A 22782-nucleotide genomic window follows, 5' to 3' on the forward strand; every position below is an offset into this window, starting at 1 on the left:
TGCGCATATTTGCTTGGCACAATGCCTTTTCCTTCTTATGCAGGTAAGAAAGATGATCATCAGTTCACTGTATTTTTACACCTTCATTGCACGTTCATCCTTCGGTATGACCAGGTCTTCACAGTTCAAATTACAAACTTCAGGAGACATACCAAGGTACGGCCCAAAGTGTGGAAAGCTGGTAAGTGTGAAGACAAGAACAGCATTTTAAATTCACATTGCTTAGACTTTTTTTTTGTGGGACATAACAAAGTGCTTATTTTCAGAATAAGGACCTTCTTTGGACAGTAGAATAATTCAGTTTTACTTTCAACACCAACATAGGCCTTCTTACCATCTAAAGGGGGAATACAAGTTCTTAGCTTGCTTTAACTGTCCTCCTCTGTCTCCATTCTGTACAAAGCTGGAGCAGGATCTGAATTTAGTTTTCAAGTAAGGTTATCATAAGATCTCCTTGACCAAACTACAAGAGTAGTAGTACTACAACAAGATACCTGGTAGGTTCACAAAGATCTCATTCTTCCAGCATCCCAATTTTACTTACACCATGTATAACAAATAAAAAATGTGCCCTTTTAATAACAAGGATGAAAGAGGAAAGGAGGGAAGCAGAATCTCCAGACATCTCGATACTGCTAGGCCTTAAAGAAGCAGCACTTCTATCTTCCCCTCCTAATGGCTATGGGTGCTGCAAAATATTTTACTATGAGATATTTCATGTTACAATCTACTTTGTATAAAATTAACATCACACATATGTGCAAGAACTTCTTTACAGTGAGGGTGACGGAGCAGTGGAACAGGCTGTCCAGGGAGGTGGTGGAGTCTCCTTCTCTGGAGGTGTTCAAGACCTGCCTGGATGCCTACCTGTGCGACCTGCTGTAGGGAACCTGCTTTGGCAGGGGGGTTGGACTCCATGATCTCTGGAGGTCCCTTCCAACCCCTACAATTCTGTGATTCTGTGATATCCAACTCCTTTCTGACACACAAGGGGAGCAATGCTTTCAGGGAAGGTAGTTCAGGCTGTTTCTTAGATAATTTAGTGGTGAATCCACTTAGAACTGACTACTGTGTTTACAGCAAGAAGTCTCACATTGCACCTCTTTGCTGCAGAAACTGGCCAGGCCAGCCTTCAAGGGCATTTTGGGATTGCCTTGCAGGACCTCTCCTAAACCCTTCCTTGCACTTTTAAATACCGTAGACAAGATGTCTCTGATGTTTATTCTCCAGAGACATGCAAGTTTGGACTTCTGACAGCTGCAGTACTTTGGCATAACATCTCTTCATTGCAATCTGTAGGTTAGTACTTAGCAAAAGGAAACAGCTTTTATAAAGCAGAAGTTCAGAATATACAGGGTCTGCTCTGATCTAAAGGAGCTCTGCCTTTAAGTTTTATGATGGTAAAACAGAAGAAATATGTGGGAAACATCCACTATAATCAACCGTCTTAAGTTAATTAGCAATTAATTTAGTAAGCTACTAAAATCTAGCAAAAATGAACCCTGAGAGATTCTGGTCACAGTCACACTGATGTAAATCTAGATTAACTCCTAGAGAGAATATCAATCTCCATGACAGTTACTTCAGATTTACATCTAGCTCCTCTGAATTTGTGCACTTGTTTTCACAGCCGTGTGGGAGATCTGTCTCAACACAAATCAGCTCGGCTCTCCTGCAGATTCTACAAGGTGCACAGAGTTATATTTCTGTAAAAATCTAACCTCAGTGAAATGGGGAATTAAATTCTCTGCTCTGATGAAACCTCAGCCTCCCACATAGCAGAACAAGCAGCTACAAGTGGTCGTAATGTTCTCCTCAGCAACCCATCTTTGGGCAATAAGGATAATTTCTTTCAGTGGATTTAATGAAAATCAGAAAGCACCAAAATTACTACATTCTTTTGCCTAGGACTCTTATAGGAGAATTAAGAATTCCAGATCCACAGAAGTAACATGCACAGCTTTCAATCCATTATCAGAACTCTACAAAAATCCAAGAGTCATAGAATCACAGAATGGCTTCGGTTGGAAGGGACCTTTAACCCACCCAGTTTCAACCCCTGCCGTAGGCAGAATTGCTGGCCATTAAATTAGGCTGCCCAGTGCCCCATCCAGCATGGTCTTAAGCATCTCCAGAGATGGGGCACCCACAAATTCTCTGGCCTCACCGTCCTTTCAGTAAAGAATTTCCACATAATATCTAACCTAGACCTCCCCTCTTTAAGCTAAAACACATTCTCTCTTGTACTATCACTATCCAACCGTGTAAAAAGTCAGTCTTCCTCCTGATCATAAGCTCCTTTAAAGTATTGGAAAGCCACGATGAGATTTCCCTGGAGCCTTCTCTGTTCCATGCTGAACAGGTTCAGCTTCCCTAGACTGTCTTCACAGAAGAGTTGCTCTAGCCCTCTTCTTCGTGGTCTAATCTGGACCTGCTCCAACAGCTTTCTTTCTTGTATCAGGTCTTGATGCAGTACTGCAGATGAGGCCTCACAAAAGGAAAGTAGAGAGGACAATCACCTCCTTCCATCTCCCTCCTGTCCACACCTCTATTGATGCAGCCCAGGATATAGATGGCCTCTGGGGCTACAAGATACATTTCTGGAACCCTAAGTCCTTCTCCACAGGGCTGCTCTCAGTGAGTTCTCCTTGTCTATACACATCCAGGATTGCCTTGACCCAAGTGCAACACCTTGCATTTGGCCTTGTTGAACCTCTTTAGGTTCACGTGGGCCCAGTTTTCAAGCTTGTCCTTAAAAATCAACTTCCTGTACACATAAAGGAGGTGACTGTCTTCTAGCCATTAGCGTTGCACCAGGTGACACACATTGCAGCTGCATGTAAGAAATCTGATATGAAAAAGATAATCACTTTCTGCCACACAGTCCTTCTAGCCAGCTCCACTCTGGTCTGCATTCCCACCTCTGTAAAACCACCACTTCCTCCTCCTTTTGTCCCTTAAGCTAACTGCTGGATTAAAATGACATAATGCTTCTTCCCTCCCACACAAATTTTAATCCAAGTAGTGCAGCACTGCTTATGAAATTCAAATTCAGGTAAGCAAATTGTTTGTATGCTTCTGGGTAAGGCAGAGTACGGGCCATAAATAACAGAGGGCAGAGAGAGATCACATGCCATATCCAAGTGCTGTAATTCTCAATTCAACACGATTCCAGAGAGCTTGCCAAATGTTCTGTGGAAACACTACAGAAAAATGCACACTTTTAATAGGTAGATTAAATTCATTAAGAACTCTGCATCAAGCTCATTTGCATGACATTTTTTTCTGAAGCAAACAAATCTCCCCATAGCAGTCTAACTCTGACAGAATCAGAGGCATTCCTGACTTCATTCAATTGTCAGTTATATTTGCACTGCAGATTCTAACTGCCCCAGCTAGTTTTACCCTCTGCATGAAATGAGCTACCTGGAGACCAATAGCTACTTGGTATTCCTTCACGACCTGACATAAGTGGGGTTGACAGGGTTGCTCAGGATGATCCAGTAAGCTCACAGCATGTTCTTTATCCATTCATAAAGATGTTGCAGAGTTCTATTTCATTTTAGATTTATTTTGCCCTCATACACAAAATCACTCTGAAGACTGTTTTGCCATTAAACATTAGTGTGGATTCATGATCTCTCAGCACTAATTCTCCATCAAAACAGCTTGATCAGCTTATGAGCAAGCATCATGCTAGTAAAGCATATGGCAAGAGGAGAGGTAGCCAAAATTTTCATGGCTCCTAGCATTTGCAGAGTTGAAATAGCATAGGTCCAGTACATTCACAAATCACTCAACCTGCAGTAGACTGCACAGAAGAACATGTCATCACTAACAAGTTTTTGTTCTGGATAGCATTCTGAAATTTCAAAAAAGCTAAGCTACTTCCATGGTTAATGCTACTAATTTTGGTGAGGAGTGTATTTTGTGTCTATAAAATTGCTTCACAAGGGAAAATGAAGCAGTTTAATGAACCCACTCCTCACCGCAAGCCCAAGAGCAAATAGACAAATGGTCCAGTTTTACAAAAATGTTTAGTTCTTTCTGAAATGTTTGAATCAAGTGGCTGGAAAGTATTTGAAAACCAACATCTCGAAAACAACATGTTAAATTTTTAGGGTGTCACACTTTGAAAGTTAGTACACAATAGGTAGGTAAAGACATATGAACTCACCTACAAATGCACGTTATGTCAGAGTATAGTAGGATGGGTATTTTAAGCATAGCTATTCCAGAATTATTTTGCATCAGTGCATGAAGTTATTTAGAAACAGCTATTGCACAGTGATGTTACATGGATAACCTCTAAGTACAGACTACTGAACTACGCCACAAACAAAAGTAATCCATGCCTTTCTGAGACATAAAACAATCTAGCTGCCAAATATACTAGAAATAAATTTAATAGCATCCTATAATGCTAATCTGCATTTGCATAAAACTCCTGGGCAGAAACAGAAGTAGGATTTTGTTTGAATCTAAGATCTTGTTTTCTGAACTTAAGTGATCTTCACCAACGTGAGACACTAAGTTGACGTGTTACTAATAGTTGATTATGAATAACCTACTTAATTTCTAGAAGACTAACTGGACACTGAGAAGACAGACAAAGCAATCTGTATTTGGACTGTATCTCGGGGATTTCCCCAGCTGACTCATCCTCTTGTCTAAAATACAGCAGAATGATACAACAGATACATGTGTATATTTACTTCCATGTCTTTCAAAGAAAACAAAATAAAACAGTCTTATGGGAATCAGAATTCCACTGTATAGTATCACGAGATAGACTAAAGGCTGAACTGTGTGCCAATGTGCAACTTGGCATTAAATGCCTAAGATGCTCACCCACCGAGGAGCATACTGCACCCTCGAGAGCCCTCCATTAATGATGTCACATTTGCAATAGGCTAGTTAAGGTTGTGTCACCATTATAAATCCCTAGTTATATGTCAGCAAAATAATCCCAAAACTTACGGAGTGTGGCGCAGGCTTGAGATGGTAAATGCCCCAGCTCTACCCTCAGTGGGAAGTGCGAGTGGTTAGCATCCCCCAAAGAAGGACAGACTACCTTCAGCAAAATATCCATCTAAATCAGTGGGTCAAAGTACATAGCTGCTCATGGGGTATGGACCCCACCTGTACTTGTGCTGCTATTCTTGATTTACAGAGCTTTATTCTGCTTCCATCACTGGGCTGATTATATGTATTAGTTCAGGGTCAGGAAGATAAGCATTAATAACATCCAAACATTATGAAATACACAATACACATAAGAGCTTTATGCACAAAATATCTTTTGTTTTGAATGGAGCATTTATTTCCCCATGTTTACATTTTCATATTCATAGATTCTTCATATTGTTTCTTTGATTAGAAACCGCATAGTAGCTCCGACAGTTTCCAATCCCATTGGCTGGAGCCTGTGGTTCTTGGAAATGGGTTGCAGTAGTGAGGAGGAAAGGTAGCATTAGGCAATGTTAGTGGATGGAGCAGACAGACATTTCACAACCATCACAGATGCCACAAGGCACTCATCTAGGCTCATTATCACTGAATAGAAATCATACTGTAACTCATAACTTTGCCTTTTACGTATTGATGTATCTCCATCATAATAGTGAGCAGGATCTTATTGCACAATTCCTTCCAACAGGCTGAGTTGTCAGCACAGAAAGTTCATCTTAAGAAGTATTTCCATCAGAGATCAGACAATTGTCTATTAGTTTATCAAATGGCATAGTCCTGTAGGCTAAGTAGCCTACTTCTTGGGTTGAATTCTCCCAGTCTTGGGGTGCCCTCACACCACTGAAGGGAGCAGAACCAATTATGCCTAAGGAGTGAATGCAGCACCACAAATTATCAGTGTATCACTGCTGTATGCGCTTTGGCTATTGCTGTCACTTAAAAATTAATGAGTTCTCTAAGGAATATACAGATGTAGTACTCAAAGCAAAGGAAGCTGCTGCCAATACTATTCTATTCTCTCTGGTTACTTCAAATCACTTCAACATGGAGTAACAGGTTTTGCGCCACAGCAGAGTATCACAGTCCTTGCAGACAGAAAACCACCAGTGCTAGAGTGCACAGACCTTCATGTTTTACATCTTGCATAGCATCATCATATAAATCCAATCTTCTTCCCTCTATCTGAAATGTTTCTGCCACCATGTTCAACACAAACAAGAATTCAGCTTCATTTTGGGATACCATTCTCAGATTTTCTTGAACCAAGGTTTTTTTGAAGATGCTAAACACTGCATGGAAATAACGACCTCCATATAATTAAAGGAGGGCTTACAAAGACCTGATTTCTCACTTTTCCTTTTCTACTCAGTGCTTGACAACATGCCCACAGAGACTATATGGCATACACACAGAAACAGTGGTCAACAACGCCATTTCTGTCAAGTCCCTTCTCCATGGAACTATCTCTCAAAACAGGGCTTTGTTTCTGCATCATATACCTTAAATGTGAATGCCTAGCAGGTGTAGAGGGGAGTAGAAATACCAGACACTCTCTCGCCTTTTCCAGCTCTTTTCATGTCAACAATGCACACAAAAGATGTTGGAAAGAAATGGTTTCAAAAGTTTGCCTTCCAATCCCTTTGCTTCCCAAAAATTATTCCCCACATCAACCACCGTCACAAAGACAGACTGACTATCAAAGGCTTAGAAATCCTCAAACAAAATGAATTAAACACTCAGAATTATCCATTAACATCTCCTAAATGCATAAGAGATTACTACAGCAGAGAAGCTTTAAAATTTATACTTACGTAAGGTGTGAGACCTGATCCCTACGAGGAGCGACTGAAGGAACTGGGGATGTTCAATCTGGAGGAAAAGGAGGCTGAGGGAAGACCTTATTGCTCTCTTCCAATACCTGAAAGATGCTTACAGCAAGAGTGGGGTTGGTCTCTTCTTACTGGTGACAGGATGTATGGGAACTGTTGACTCATGGCCTGAACCTGATTAATCACCTGAGGCGAGCAATGAGTCAGCCACAGGAGCACAGGCAATTGTGAAGGCAATTCACCTGTGCTGCTGGAAAGGGTGGAGCCTGGCTCCACCTCTCCTATACCCATTTAAGAGCTGGCTACCAGAAGGGAAGGATCTCTTTCTGGAGATCCCTCCTTTAGAGTTTTACAGTGAGCCCAGGACAAGGGTAAGCACTTCATCTATTCTCTTTTTGGTATAATAACCTGCTTAGCCAAAACTCTCTTATTTCATAATTATAATATCTATATATTCATTGATTATACACTGGACAAGGGGAAATAGCCACAAGTTTCATCAGGGTAAGTTTAGGTTGGATATCACGAAACACTTCTTTACAGTAAGGGTTGTTAAGCATTGGAATAGGCTCCCCAGGGAGGTGGCTGAGTCACCATCCCAGAATGCATTTAAAATCTGTTTGGATGTGGTGCTCAGGGACATGATTTAGCAGAGTGTTGTTAGAGTTAGGGTCGTACGGTTAGGTCGTGGTTGGACTTGATGATCTTTAAGGTCTTTTCCAACCTGAGCAATTCTACGATTCTAGGACAAGGGACCATTACAATGTAAATGACTATGATTTGTAATAACTGCTTTAAATAGCCTGACTTGTCAGGAAGATCTCAGTGCTACTCACCTCTAGGTTAGGTAACTTAATGAATATCAACTATTAAAATCATGCAGCAACTGAAGCAAAGAAAGACAACAATCACAAGTAGACACAAAGTGTAAGTTCATTATTTCAGGAACTGACCTAGAAACAGTTGGATGGATCAGTGCAACCATTTCTTGGATCAATACTGGCCTAAAGAAGACAATTCTGAATACCCACTGTGACCTGCTAAGTAAGGGAGGGTGACATCCATACGGATCAGTTGCAAAAGAGAAACAAAAATCAGAAGCAGATTTTTACATATATGGCAGTGGTGACCACCAGCTCATTTCATTTCATGATAAAGTTCCTTATAAGCAAGATGTCAGGTTCCATCCTGTTCTGTCCCCCAGTATTGACAAGAAAATATCAACAGTCAGCTCATTGTCTGCTAATAATATTCTAGCCTCTAAGACGTTTCATCCCAAGGATACTGAACGTCATAAAAACAAAGTTCAACACAAGCACTCCTCAAAAGGGATTTTTTTTGGTCCAAATCCAAGTGAGGCCCACAAACTCCCAGAAGAGAACCTTGCTTAAGGAGAAACACAAAACATGTTGTAGGTAAAAGGGCTAAAGAAATAAACAGAACCACAGAATCAGATCCTAATTTAAGTCATGGTATTTCCTTAATTCACTAGCTATAAAAAGCCACCAAAGCTCACTTTCCCCAAAATTCAGGGTAGTTGACATGTCATCTACTGTGTTAATGCAACACATAAGGACTAAGAAAAAAATACCAATATATTTGAGGGAGTTGCATGCAATAATTTCTATTTAATCTGCGTAGATCACATCATTACATATTGTTCCCAATTATCTGGGGCATGTTCATCTTCTGGCCATCACACATTGAACCCCTCTGATTTTTACCTTATCTGATACAGGTAATTAGTTCTCCAGTGGTTTTGAACTTCCCTGTAACTTTTCCCCAACACTAGCTTGGCTATTTGTTTCTGCTGAGACACTTGCTATTGATTTTATGCTAAATACAGAATACTCCCAGCTAAGCTCTTCACTCAATTTATTGGTAATGTGATGCACCTTCAAATATTACTAACATAGGTGATAATACAGCTTCCAGAGAAAAGCACCTACCTTCATGCTTGGGATAACATTAAACAGAAACTGCTAATCTGAGAAAATGAGATGGGTGAAGAAGACACTTTGGTTTGAAACATTTGTGGAAGAAGCTTATTGAGCTCTTTGTGAGAGAAAGAAATACATGGCTAGAAGAAACGACAGACCCAGATGGAAAGAGTGAGAGCTATCCACTGAGCAGCAGAGGTTGGTATAGTTTGAAAAAATTAAGCAAAAAAATTTAATGGACACAGCTAGGTGACTCCACAGCTCACTGGAAAAAATACCTACTTCTAAGGACAAGAAGTCAGCTTGGAGATCTGCTCTTAATTTCTACTTCAGTATCAACAACCCAGAGAGCAAGCAGGGTACCTTCATAAAACAAGTTCCCAAATGACAGCAGGCACTATTCCATCTAGCTTTGGGCTCCCTACTCTTCCCAGTGTCATCAGCAATCTCACAGGTACAGATTTACAAATCCACCAGATAAACGCGCACCAGTAGGCTGTGACAAAGCACACTAAAGCCACAGATTGTGTCATCTGGATCCAATTTTTAAGGTAACTTGCCAAGCAGAAAAGAACCTTTTCCAAACCCTGGGTACACAGGTAACTGTCTCCTCTCCAGCACTATGCCTGAACCAGTATCTCACCACTGACAACTTTTTGTGTTTAAACACCTTTATGTAATGTTAAAGTCATATCCAAGATTAACACAGAACATCAGTTCTCAATTTAATCTAACACATACAAGTATAACGTAATGTTATCCATTCAAGGATAACAGACTGTGAAAACTGATGTTCCAAGCTGCACAGAATATGCTGCAGATAAAATATTGCTGTTTAATTGCTGATTCTCTCATTATCTAGCATCACTACAAAACTATACAGCAGCGAGCCTCCATTTGTGATCTGCTGCCCACTGACAACATGCAGAACTATGGCAAACAGCCAGCACTATATTCAGCAGCAAGCTCTACTACAGATTTCTACTACATTATTTCCAACCCAGAGTTTGAAGGACCAGGGTGCTGGAGAGCATACAGAAAATTCAAGGGAACATTTTTTTTTTCCTAAAAAGTCCAGGACATATGCTGCTTTACATGCTGTTTTAAGTTCAAAATAAATGAAAACTTACAAATAGTAGTTCCTGCTTCAGTTGGAAACAACACAATTAAGAACCCAGAGATGTTATAAAACATGACACATGCTTGCAATAAACTTACCACAAAGAATAGAGCCCTAAAAGGTCTGAAAACACAGTTTAAGACAATAAATAATAGGTTAAAATACACACAGAATTTGGCACCCAACTGTTCACATGTATCAGAACAAGTTAGGTATTATACGTTTCCCCCCTTTAACTTAAAGAAAGTGTTATTATTTTAATTATGTGGTCCTTCTAAATGAAGCACGGAAACAATCATGAGCAGAATTAAGTAGCCATTACATTCTTTTCAGTCATGGGATTTGTTACAATAATTCACAGATCTCCCAAGTTTCATAACAATATAGTCACATCTGCAGTTTCACAGAAAGGATGTCTGTGCCAACATTTTATCTTACGAATGTTTTCAAACTCTGATTACCATATTTAGAAGAGAACTGAAACAAACCAATTAAGTTATTCCACCTCTCTGGTTTGCTATTCTCAAACTTAAAGAGCAAGTGTTTTTTGGTCTGAGTAACGGAATGGTGGCTGTGATCTGCACTAGCAAGGGAATGCTTTGCTCCTAACAAAGACTGATACAGCCAAGCTCCAGACTGGTAACATGCACCATTACTGAGATGGAAAATGTTGGAACGCGTGCCTTTGGAGTACTGAATAGCAGATGTTTCGTAAAAGAAAATAAATAAATCTACCTGTACTCAACACATCAAGGTGCAGGAAGGAAGCAGCAAATCTCTGTTCTTAAAAATAAAAGGGTTTTCTGGAATCTTCAGAAAAATGTAATTCTCCAACAGAAAGAAATGAATTCTTTTCCCAGAGCCTCTGGGTTATGCTAGAAAAAAAAATTTAGTTTGCTTACAAGTATATTAAAAAAAAAAAAAAAACACACTTCTGTTTTTCAGTTGTTTGTAATTCAGTGAACTGACAATAAATTTAAAAGCAGCAACACCTGTCCAAGGGAACACCTCATACAACATCTTTGAGAGAGTAGTGGTCAGAGAGGTTGAACCAAGGTGCCAGGCTTCTTCTAATTGTCCCCACCTAAACAGCATGGCCTAAATCTTACAAGAGTGGAGACAAATTAAATTTCAACATGGTAAGGACACTCGTGGCCATTAGCAAGCCTGCAGGAATCTGCCTTATCATTCATTTTATGGAAGTGTGCACCTGTACCCAAAATACTACAGAGATGCAAACAGGCATGAATGACTGAGAAACAAAGGAAATGTACTGAGGCTAGTTTTCCTATGTATCTTTTGAGCAGGTAGCTACTCAAGAACAGAACTGTAAGAATAACTCCCAAAGTAGCTGCATGAAAAAAGTTTTTAGTGCTTGCATGTTGTCATGACTGTTCCATGACAACTGTCAGCTTACACTCCATGGACTGACTGTGACAAATTGATTTTCAGAGAACAGCTGGGAGAAGTGAGCAGACTCAAAGAACTGCGCTGTTCCTCACTACTTTTCTCAACCTCTCCTCTCCCAGTCCTCTTATCATACACTGACGACCACCAATCTGCACAGGAACTTGGCTACAGAACACAACTTCTCTTCAAGACTGAAATTAGGCAAGCTTCTGCCTGACAAAAAAAAAAAAAAAAGTTGGTTACTACTGTCCTTTTAACACACCTCAGCTTTTTGAATCCTGTCTTCCAGATGTATCTAACCTGCTATTATACTAGAAAATTATGTATTATTTGTTTAGCTATTATACTCCAATGCAGCCTTCCCCTTATCTCACATCCTTGAAGAAGTCTGTAATGCTGTTTGTTGCTAAATATCTCCTGCCATTGAAGCAGCAAGAAGAGAAAGAAGATAGCAATTGGAATTACCTGCTTTTACTGACTGCGAATCACCTTTGATGCAATGGAAAGAACAGCAATGACAGCAGAGTAGAGAGGTCCTAGGCTGCAGCAAGTGAGGATTTGCTCAAATGCAGCAGCTGTAGACACAGGAAAAAAAAGGAAAGAAGCTGTTTACCTGTAGAAGGCTTCAGGTACACAGAGATCTTCAGCTAAACTCCTTTATCTCCACTGCCAACCCTTAAATGAGGTCTGGGAAGGGGTGAATCCTGGCTCTACCCCTTCTAGTCACTCTGGTGCTTTGCATACACCTGAGCTTCCCTAGGTTGGCCCTGCCTTCCCACCGCGTGCTCAATCACTGCTTCAGGCCATGGCTTAGCATTTCTGCTGCATCATCTGTCATAAAAAATACTTATTTATAGCACCTACAAGATACAGTGCAGAACAAAGGCTCCCCAACATGCAAAATTCTAAGCTTACTTTTTCAGTAGTTTTCCTTTCATACAACAATTCCTGATAAAGCTCTTTGCATCTTTATAAAATGTTGCACTTGTATTTCCTAGCAAATTTGAACATGCCACTAGAGACTACTGATACTGCAGGTGTTACAAACAGAGCATGTTCTCCCATTGAAGGGAGCAGCAACTATCTGTAGGGAAAAAAAGTGTTTTTCTCGGTAGAAACTGCTAAGAATGTTACTTTCTGGAGTGAGAAGTTAAGGAAAAATGCAATAAAGCCTAATTTGGAAAGCATCAAGATGGACAGGCTTGTATACATGCAACTGAATTACATATTAAACTTCAACTTAAGAAAGAATTCACAAATAACATTTAGTAGTAATCACAGCCTCAGGAATTAAATATTTCCAGTGTAGCTTCCTATAAATAGTCCACAAATGACTCAGTTTGGAAAGGCAAAACATTTTGTTACAAATAGCCTGGAATCTGTAGCCAAAGCCATTCCTATAACCCTGGTCTCTAAGTCTAGTGAGATTAAAAAGCCACCAGCACACTGGAACACCAGTGGTTTTCCTATGCCTTCACTGCACACAAGGCAAAATACCAACCAGAAGTCAAAGCTTTCAAACAGCAGACGTAGCTAGCTTGGCATTAAAAGGTTATTAAGTCTCTAGAACAAATCTGTGTGTGAAGTAATGTCAGGTAGTTCTCTAACAAAAGAGATGTTTTGAATTTCCAAATGCATTGGTTTATAATACCTTGCAAGGCTTACTAGTTCCAACATGAGGGGGAAATAACTGTGATACTGATATTCAAGTTGCTAATAGCATTAATTGGAATTGGAATGGTGTAAAATGGATTGGTTATGGTTCCTGTTGAGTTATGTTTGCTACTCACAGAATCATCTTTCTGAGACCAATAAAAATGCTCCATACTGCCAGCTGACTGTCTGCAAGTATGTCTAACATCAGTGTTAAATGAGAGATGAAGAATGATTAAAAAAAAAAAAAGAAAAAAGATTTAGGAAAGATTTAGGTTTCATCAGGAAACCGTTAACTTTTCCCCATGTAAGACAAAGTATCTCCTCCTTGGACAAAATTAGGTCAGACTCCAGTCATTGACACAGAACCATATGGATGCTCTGGATTAGAAAAAGCAGCTTCAAGCTCAGCCTTCAGAGACTCAGAAGTGTGAATACTTCTGCTGTACTACTAAGAGGTGTGAAATGTTTAAGTGTCTAAAGACAAACAAGAAAATGATATGCAAGACAAATTGGCTCAGAGAAGTAAAACCCAACTTTGAGACCTATGTTGAGAAGAGGGAAACTGAGGCCTCACGAAGAAGGAAGCATCTGGCTGCGAGGAATGCTATGAATTCAATGGCACTGTTGGTGTTTGGCTTTAGTTTGTTGTGTGGGATTTTTTTGTCTGGAGCACAGCCTCCAGAGTGAATGACACAAAACTGAAAGCGAAGATCCCTGTCTTCCTCCATTTGCTTGGCTGCAGTCAGCACACAAGCTGTAGGATCAACCTTGGGTAAGAATCAGCAGTGCTAAACACTAGGACTCAGTGGCCTGCTAACAGACATCTGCATGACTGAAGTCCAGTGGAAGGAACCCAAAGCACTGACTGGGAGATATATAGGAGCAATAAAATAAACATTCCACATCTCTTCACGCTCTCCTTGAAGTGAGGTATGCATTCATCCAAATGATTTCACTATCCGAATTCATTTAAGTTGTTTAACTTCAGTCACAACGAGAGTATGTTTTTATTCACAGGCCAATTTCACACTTCACTGACTTAAGATCAGAGACTAGTGTTACTTCAGCATCAGTTTTGCAGCATCTAGTTCTTAATGGCACATCACAGACAATACCTTTAGCTGGACTCCTTGAAAAGGCACACAGAGAATTGGCAGGATCGAGGTAGACTAATTTCTAATTCAGTAAATATGCATTTCAAGAAGTAATGAGTTTCCCAGTTCTCTTCTTCATTATTTATAAAAATGCATCACTACCTGTAAAATAACTGTTCTACCATTATCCACCAGACACAGATACAGTACAAAGGAGTGGATATTAAGAGGACATGTAACCTAGACTTCACACATTGGTTTCACAGATAAAAATATCTACCTTTATCAAAGCACACGTGCTTTGAGGATTTTCATGCTTTTGTTACAACTCATCTTGCATTTGTTTTGTTTGCTTTTTTCCCTCTCCTCCAGGTTTAGACACAATTTTCCCAACTTCTACAACGATACATGGCTACACTATAATTTATGTCTAAGAGTTTAATTGGGGTAACTACTAGAAGAGTAGTTGCATGATTTCGTTTTCCACATCTTGTTCTGTAGAAAGGTGTGTACATACAATAAATAAGCTTGGTAGCTAATAGTAGTAAATTTCCATACAGAAATCAGTTCTCCATTTCTCAACAAAAACATTATTTCCTGCATCTCTCGTTGTCACATGTGAATAAAGGACAGGATTTGCTCTCTGCCTACTGCTAAATAGAAACACACTCTGCAAGACTGCTTATTGCATTTAAATTTCTTAAAAGAACTGTGATGAAGGTAAAAGTAGATGGAAGCCTGAGATGTGATACTTCCACTCTCTGAAACAGAAAGAAACTAAGTTTGTTGGACTTGCAGTTCCCAAGAAAATAGCTATTAATACTGATTTTCCTCTCCGGTTTTAGTTATCTATCTCACATCTGAGAAGTATAGTGTTATTTTTGTATTTAATGTCACAGTGCAACCATGTGATGTACTTTAAGTGTAATTGTCAATAATCTATCTTCCAGACCTCACCTGCTCCCTAATGACAGATCCCTATACTGCAAAAAGTCTCAGTCGTAACAAAAGAGTTTGCAAAGCTTTGGAAAATTCACATGAAATATTTTGTATGTTTCATAGCATTGATGATTTCATGACTGATGGTAACTACAGGTTACAAACAGCCTTCTGCAAGTAAACCAGTTCATTAGGAATACAGAGTTTCAGAAATGGAGACTCCTTTAATAAATTCAGCCTTGTTGTAAAGTTTACATCAGCAACTTCCTAGATTCCCTAGCAGCTCTAAAAACAAAGTAGCAGAAAAATGATGGGTGCAGATCTCAGGCTCAACAGGATGAATCAACTCTACTTCCTCTCATGGAAAGGGATTCAGTTCTCATCTGTGTAGAGAGAGAATCTGACCCACTGAGGAAAACCTAGTTTGTTTATAGCCATATCAGCATACCCCAAAAACCCAAACAAGTTTGCATAGGTCCTGAAAGCAGACTGTAACCCACCATTAAGTTTCCTGAGTGCAAAAATCTCTTGTAAGTTAAAGACATCTAGCCTTTGTCAAGACTTACAATTTCAGACTATATTATGGTGTCATCTTGCACTGCCAGAGCTCTATCCTCCATCAGCTTCTTTAAGGAACATTCTAACATTCTTATCTTGCACAAAACCGCTGTCTTCAGAGTTCTGGGTTCTCGTCAGCACTTTCAATGAAACATGATCTGTGGACAGAGTGAGCAAAAGAACAATTCTAGTAAGATATAAATTACTCAGAACATTGAATTCATGAAAACAGAGTGATTTAAGAAAACAGAGAGTTAACTCTAGCTTTGTCATAGCTTATACACACGGATATACTTCAGCAGCATCACTATGGGCAAAACTACTGGGATGTCTGCATTTAGGAGCTCTCAGTAACCTTTCACTGAAGATTTCAAAACCCATTCAAACCTCTGGTCTATCTGAACGATCAGCTTTGTACAAAGGATTATGAAAATAGGTAACAACCTAAACAAATTAATGCGCATAAAACGTAGTACATTTGATTAGCACTTTTTCCACAACTCATTGCTATGCAAACCCAGCATCATATGCATTATTTGTAGAAAAAAAGGTCTAAATGGACTTATTATACAGCAGTGTTTGTTGGAAGGTATTTATCTGATGTTCTACAACGAGGATCACTGTCTCCCTTTAATTCAAGTGAGTTATTTATACCTGAAGGATGAAATTATGTCAAAACCAAGAATTACTGCTAACGCATGCAGTGGCATCTACATGTCAGCTTTGTTATAAAAATGCTGAAGGTTGCACTAACACTTCTACTGATAGGAATGGTAGCAAAATAGTCAAACTGGTTCTATTCCATTAACATAGTGTGAAGAGCCAAAAAACTGCCTAAGGTCCACAGTAGGATTAAGAAATCCTGTTGTGTTCCAGAGACATTGGAGACCACTGTCTTTCCTGCATATCATGGCTCACCTACTACATTTATAAGGACCCAAAGATGCAAACCCCGCTGCGTGCCGTCTGCCTGACACGAAACAGGTGAGCAAATACCTCAAAGGTAAGGGATTTTTGCTTCCTTTTTTGCCATTTTGAGTCACTTCCTGCTGTTAGATTGAACTTATTTATCAAACCAATATATAAGCAGGGCCTGAAGGATGTACTCAGTATCTCCTCTGGCCTTGCTTTGCTAAAAACTAACACAAGTCTTCAGTTCATGACTTTCACTTGCATGTTTCATTCGCAGGGAGTCTCAAACATCCTCTGAAGTAGAAACATGTTATATTAAAAAAACTAGAAATAAATTCTTCATAGATTAACCACAGAATCTCTATCTCATCATAAATTGACCCTAGGGTCACATCAGTCATACTTGACTGTGGTCTATGCAGAAAAAGAAGCTAACCTAGGAAGAATTGCAACAAAGAATTCTCAGCAATTTCAGCAAGGATGAGATTTCACTGTGAACTTTTTTTTAAAAAACAAAGATATCAATCAGAAAACCTCTTCTAGAAAACCTACAGGCTGTAAGACTCTACTGCCTCTTCTTTCTGATTCAGCAGCACACAGGTCAAAGCCATTTGGTTGAGCAGCCAACAATCAACAAATCCCGGGAAAAATCACCTTTGGTGAGGTTTGCAGACAGCTTTACAGGTGAAACCAAGTAGGCAGAATTCTTTAACAGAGGATGTGACAAATGAACTCATTTTATTCTGCAAAGAGAAATTTCTTAATTTGTGCATTAGCTTCACTTCCTTTCTTAATTGAACTTAACTGTCTTGCATATCTAATCTCTTCTCTCAACAAGCCCTGAATAGAGCAGACACCACAGAACGAAATTCTTGCTTCTAACAGTCTGATTATCTGAGGGACTTAAAGCTCTATATTTGACTGATGTTTTATACAGAAACAAAAGGAGTCACAGGATTTTTTCCTCACCCCTTCTTATGCTACAAGTCAGTGTAATTGCCCCTGCTGCAGCAACATCTGCCTTTCCAGGTAGTGGAAAGCATCCTACTGCCTGATGGAATTTTGAGATCCCAGGAAAACAAAACAAACCCCAACCACCACCAAAAAATAAAAATAAAAAATCCATAAATGATAAGCAACTCCTCTTCCCCTTCTGGCTTTTTTTTTTTTTTTTTTTTTTTTTTTTTCTTCTCCATAGACAAACAAAACCAAAACTAACAAAATTCTTCCTAAACATGAATTGCATGCCAAAGTGGAAAAAAAACCCACAAAAGAAAACCCTTCCATTTCAAAGAAGTTTAGGTATGTTCAAGCTGAATGCATTCATTTGCTCTCCTGCTTTATACATTTATATTAGAAGACACATCCTATAAACACTCAGATTGACATTTCTGTTGCGCCTTCTATACTGACCTCCTGAAACTGTTGATCTTGTCTTTTAGAGGTTTCTGTTCTAGTTTTACAAGCATGGCATCCAGTTGAGAACTCTGCACCATAATGAAAAACATTTTAAAGCTCAGCCCTTAATCCATAAATGTAATGCAGAATGAGAAGTTAAAAAAGAAATCCACGCAGACAAAAACACAGCAAAATACTACAAAGATTCACAGAATGGCCTGGGTTGAAAAGGACCACAATGCTCATCCAGTTCCAACCCCCTGCTATGTGCAGGGTCGCCAACCAGCAGACCAGGCTGCCCAGAGCCACATCCAGCCTGGCCTTGAATGCCTCCAGGGATGGGGCATCCACAGCCTCCTTGGGCAACCTGTTCCAGTGCCTCACCACCCTCCGTGTGAAAAACTTCCTCCTAATATGTAACCTAAACCTCCCCCTGTCTCAGTTTAAAACCATTCCCCCTAGGAATGCCCTATAGGACGCACACAGCAAAAATCATCTCCAAGTGCTTGAGAAAACAAATCAACCCCCAAAACGCTTCTTCGGCACACGCAACGCTTACGATGTCAGAACAGAGGACGACACGGCCGCACTTCGTTTCAATCTCTAACCCCAGCACGCAACGCAACCCCCGGCTGCGAGCGCTGCCCAATCAAACCCTTTCGCAGCCGTAATTCTCAGCCCAGCTCTCGGGGCGCACACGCAGCTGCCTCCCGCTGCAGCAGCCGGCGCCCCGCGCTCCGCTACCAGCCGCGCCGGCCCCGCGCTCTGAGCGCCGCCACTCACCCGCCAGCTCCGGGACGGCGCGGCGAAGCTGTTGCTAACATCCGGCCGGAGCGAACTCGCGGCCGCGCTCGCTTCGAGAGCAGCCTCTCCGAACCGCCCGCTCCTTCCCGAGCGAGCCCTTCCCCCGCCCCGCAGCCCCCAGCCCGTCAGCGGGGCCGCCGCCGCCTCTCGCCCCTCCGCGTTCCGTCCTTCCCCGGAACGAAACGGGAAGCGGCCGACAGAGAAGCGCCGCGCAGCCTTACCTCCCTTCCCGGCCTCGCACCTCAGGTGCGGAGGAAGCACAAAGGCAGAGCCGCTCGCTGCGGCGGGGCGGGGTCGGCGGTCCTCTGAGCGCCGCGCACCCCCCGCCCCGCGAAGCCTTCAGCCCCGCAGCGCGCAGCACCCGCCGCTCAGCGCCCGCCCGGAGCCGCTACGGCCATTGAAGCTGTCACGACTTGCCTCGCGCCTCTCCCCGCAGCGGCGGCCCCTGGCAGACACACGTACACCCGCACGGCGGGCCGAGCGGCTCTGCGGATGCCCCCGGGAAGAGCCGCGAGGCCAGCAGGCAGCGGCAGCGCCGACAGAGCTTCCCCTTGCCAGGGAAAGCTGGTCCCCTCCTTCTCCCTCGCTCGCCTTCTTCGCAGCGCGGCGGCTGACTGACAGCGAGCCGCTCGGCGGCCGCCCACGCGCACTCCTGTTTTCACTCGCTCGGAGAGAGAGGGAGATGGCGAAGGAGAAAGCATGAATGAAAGCGGCAGCCGGGGGCAAGCCGGCGCTGCCGCGGTGAGGCCCCGCAGCCGGACGCGTCCTCCCCTGCCCGCCGCGTACGCTGAGCCCCGCGCGAATGTGGCGCGGCTGCAGACGCGGTGCCCACGTCGGGCGCCCGTAGCCGCCCTGTGCGCGAAGGCAACGGCGTCCTCCGGGCGCCGCGGCTGGCCGCGCGCTTTGCAGCGGAGGTGGCCGCCCCTGCCAGCCGCTTTTGGCGGGAAACCGCCCGTGGGGAGAGGGCAGGTGGCCCTCAGAGCGGGCTGACCGAGGCTGAGGGGTGGGCGCGGAGCCCCGCTCCTCATTGATGAACGCCCTTCTCCGGCACAAGGCAGCCTGTTCCAAACTGACAAAAAACCCAACACCTGGTGCCTGAGGAGCCTCGTCCTGGTGTGATAGGAAGGAGAAAAGGATGCCAAAGATACACGTTCTCTTGGTTTTTCCAGTGATAACATGGTGCTGTGGGGCAGCTGCTTCATAGGGTTGGTCCTCAGAGCGGCCAACTCTTAGAAGGCTGTAACTCATAAAGCACGTACATCTCAACCTGTGGCCGGAGAGCAGAGTTATCCACATGCTCCATATTGTTGGCACTGGTTTGTGGTATGAGCTTTATGAGGCTGGTTCATCACAGGATTCAGCATGCAGGCAGTGGATGCCCACCAAGTCAGTGCCACAGCTCTTGCCCCATGACTCTGGGATCAGGTTCTGAGACGTCTCACATCAGCATGCCCCCACAAGTTTAACACCTGCCAGAAAACTTATTTCAGCCCAACTTTTACCCTTTAAATTCAAAATCAGTTTGGGATTCCTACATGTCTCAGTAACTTCATTTTTTAAGTGTTGCATTCCTGAAAACTGAGCTCATGACAAAACGTTGTCAAGTCCTTTGCTATAGAATAACAAATGCAAGATAATTTAGATGGGTCAGTGCATCTCTGTATGTATCTTTCTGTTTTATGAGGCTCTTCTCTTCGTGCTAATAGCCCAATATGACTCACCTAGAGCACGTATCACAGCCACAGCTGTTGTAAACCTTCTTCTGAGTCAGAGAATGACTTTATGACCCAGAATTCTGGCAGCAAGTACTATCCCAGTGATTTTCCCAATTAAGAGAGTACTGCAAGTCAGTATCAGTGCAGGGTGAATCAGAGTTTGATACAAGAGGCAAAACTGGACTCTGCTCTCCTCTTTCAAAACTCAGTAGCATGAACTCCTCCTAGAGTTGAGAAAGACTCATGTGGAACAGGGATTTAGCTCTCCTGAGTCCCAAATGCTCCAAGCTACTGTGCCAGCCATCTGCCACTCACTGCACAGCGTAGCGCATAGCAGCTCTACACGATGGGCAAGAAGCAGTGAGAAGTTGAGGGATAGCATGACTCAAATGGTTTTGAAATTTGGGATTCTAAAATTTGGATTCCCTGTGATCTGCCAACTGCTTGCTATACAGAATATGTTGTGATCAACTGGCCAGCTATTTTCCCCTCCATTTTCAAAAGAAAAGGGGCCAACCTTTGAGATCAGGTATAGTGCTGAGCCATAAGGGCAAGTAACAGAGATTTTTTTCTTTTTTTTAACTTCATGTTGATAAGGGTAAATCAATGTTACAGGTGTAAACTCAGTACAGGTTTTAGCTTTATGACAAGATAAACTATAGCAATTAGGCAGATAAATATGATGGGAAAGGCGTTACAACAAAGGTGCGATATCAGAGAGACTAGCATGATAGAAATGTACTATAAAGGAAGAGAAGATGATTGTTCACCCTTATCAGGTTTCAGGTTTATATGGAAAAGTTCACTGAAGAGAGATCTCCAGAAAGAAATCCTTCTCTAGGGGCAGTCAGCCTTTAGCTGAGGTCTAGGAGAGGTGCAGCCAGGCTCCACCCCTCCCAGTCATACAGATGAATTGCCTTCACCTGTGCTCCCAGGGCTGACCAGGTCTTTTTCCTAGGTACTCAATCAGTGTTTCAGGCCATGACTCAACAGTTCCCATACAATAAACACACTAAGTTGAAGGTATTCCCTGGGTTTTGCAGTAGTAAAATGTCTTATTTTTCCCTATGTTTCACTTTCAGCAAGGCAGATAACCTGTGCTAGCAACCACGCCTTAACACCAGCCCAGTTTTCCTTAGAGTTAAGAGCAAGCAATGGGGAATTACAGATGCTGACCTTCGTGGGCTCTCCTCTCCTCCCCTCTCCTCTCCTCTTTCTGGGTTTGTAGTTGAGAGACAAGGAATAGTTTTGTTGCACAAAAACTTTCTTTAAATGCCAAGGCAATGCCCTCAGAAGAGCAATGAGTTTTTCACCTGCAGCTCCCGTGTTTTCTTTTGCCACTCTCAGCTGTTCATTTTAAATAGGGAAATAGTCCTGTTCACAATGTATCACATAAAATAACACAGTTCCCAGTGGATTTTTGCTGTCTTGGGAGAAAGTAACTCTTCATAAATAATGTAACAACCCTGGTTTCCTCTCATAAATAGCTCATTTCTTTCAAAATAGCAAAGCCTCGTGCATTTATCTGGCCATGTTGATAAGTTTGGGTTGCATCCATTTGATTTTACGTTGCTAGTTTAAGGAAACATTAGTTCTGCTTCCAGTGGGAAGAGTCCAGTGGAACTTGGCAGGCTCCTGCTTTTCTTTTCCCTCTCATGGGATCATCAGCATATGTCTTATAAACAGGAAAGATATCATCCCAACTAGAAGTGACAGAGAAAGAGGCTGAAGTTCATCATACATTGATGAAAGAAACATTTCTATCTTAGCTCAGCAGAGCTTCATCAGGTATATGAGGTCATACAAAACACCTTTCCAAATTGTATTAGGGACAGCTTACATTTGGCCTAAAACTCAGGCTGCCTGTACCATTTTGGTTCTGCCCTGAGGTGAGGCAACAAAGAGGTGAAGGAGATGGACTTACTGTGTCCAAGTATCGAACTGTCAAAATCAGGTTATTTGGTCATGGAGGTGTTTTGTTGTTGTTGTTGTTTGGTTGTTTGGTTGGTTTGGTTTTTCTATAAATCTATTCCAAAAAAATCATGAAGTATTGCATTCATAGCTAAGTTTATTTTGATCTATTTCCCACTAGGTCTGTTGTATTTTTTATTACAATACCTTTCATTTATAAAGGCAGATAAATTTTCATAGAATCAGACAGGATGCATCTAAGAATGCTAAGGTAGTGGCTTATGTCAGTACAAAGTCAGTCTCTCCTATCTTTGAAATACTGTGGCAACTAAGAGAGACCCCAGGAGAAGGGCAAATGTGATGCCCATGTGAAAGGAGAGGAAGGAGGAAGATTTGTGGAACTGCGGACCGGTCAGTCCATCAGTTCTTGGGAAGCATGTGAAGGAAAATCACCTGGAAGAAATTTCTAGGCAAATAAGGGAGAAGATGGTGACTGGGAGCATTCAGGAAGACAAACAGTACCTG

At 41.9% G+C, this 22782-nt stretch overlaps 1 protein-coding gene across 16 annotated transcripts in view; it reads right to left on the reverse strand.

The window, feature by feature from the left end:
- Positions 1-18930, reverse strand: part of PTPN5 (protein tyrosine phosphatase non-receptor type 5) — a 159924-nt gene extending 140994 nt beyond the window's left edge. For 12 of the 16 annotated variants that reach the window (XR_006168107.1, XR_006168102.1, XR_006168108.1 and 9 more), the window contains exons 1-2: positions 16982-18025; positions 15526-15675 (exon numbers count right to left, since the gene is read on the reverse strand). The gene's annotated coding sequence lies outside the window, so the exon portion shown is untranslated. Of the gene's footprint in view, positions 1-15525; positions 15676-16981; positions 18026-18852 lie in introns of those variants that run through there. The other 4 variants (XM_042814330.1, XM_042814332.1, XM_042814331.1 and 1 more) reach the window with 4 other exon arrangements.
- Positions 18931-22782: the final 3852 nt, after the last annotated feature.

Source organism: Centrocercus urophasianus, unplaced genomic scaffold (genome assembly GCF_019232065.1).
Source record: "Centrocercus urophasianus isolate 14NV4802_14NV808 unplaced genomic scaffold, USGS_Curo_1.0 seq_14, whole genome shotgun sequence".
Taxonomy (NCBI): domain Eukaryota; kingdom Metazoa; phylum Chordata; class Aves; order Galliformes; family Phasianidae; genus Centrocercus; species Centrocercus urophasianus.